Source organism: Littorina saxatilis, linkage group LG6 (assembly GCF_037325665.1).
Source record: "Littorina saxatilis isolate snail1 linkage group LG6, US_GU_Lsax_2.0, whole genome shotgun sequence".
Classification (NCBI taxonomy): Eukaryota; Metazoa; Mollusca; class Gastropoda; order Littorinimorpha; family Littorinidae; genus Littorina; species Littorina saxatilis.
Window position 1 is genome coordinate 34,597,120 of NC_090250.1, and position 702 is coordinate 34,597,821.

Here is a 702-nt window from a genome sequence, read left to right on the forward strand (position 1 = left end):
GTCGGCCGGAGCGTCTTAACAAGAGGGACAGCCACCAGTCACACGGACGTCAGAGGGAACCGTAGTAGCAGTGGTCGTAGGCACGAAGCCTGAAACCCCTGCCCCCACAGGACCGCCCTGAACGGGGTCAATTCGCATCCCAACCCCAGCGGGGAGGGAATTCAGAGACCCCGTCATCTCCTCCGATCTCCCCCCCCAGGAGGCCGAAACTACTGTCGAAACAGCAGCAGACGACCCAGCGAGGGAGTTCAGAGGAGGACCCGTGTCCCTCCTGGCTTCCACAGCGGTGGAAACCGAGGAGGGCACAGGAGAGGCACCGGAAAAAGGAAGATTTTAATGCCAACTGCACCCGGTGTTCCCAGGCGGTCACCCATCCAAGTACTAACCGGGCCCGACGTTGCTTAACTTCGGTGGTCGGACGAGAACCGGTGTTTACAACGTGGTATGGCCGTTGGCTGTCAAAACCTGAGTCTCTCCAGTAGCCCCTAGATCGGATTCACCAACCCCCAAAGAGGGTTGGGAATCGACCTGCCCCCGGATTCGAGCCAGGGAGGAGAAGGAAACCTTCCCCCCAGGCTCGAAACCGGGAGGAGCTGAAGCCTGAGACTGAGGGCCGGACAACGGCGTCGAAGGGGGGGAAGCCTGTTCCACTGAAGGAGAAGGAGAAAGAAGCTTTTTCTCTCTCCTCGACCTTCCCCGAAC

General features: G+C 60.0%; 1 non-coding gene across 1 annotated transcript; it reads right to left on the minus strand.

The window, feature by feature from the left end:
• Positions 1-337: 337 nt before the first annotated feature.
• LOC138969968 (5S ribosomal RNA) lies at positions 338-456 on the minus strand. Its single transcript, XR_011456754.1, has one exon. It is a non-coding gene; the product is annotated as a 5S ribosomal RNA (ribosomal RNA).
• Between the last annotated feature and the right edge of the window lie 246 nt (positions 457-702).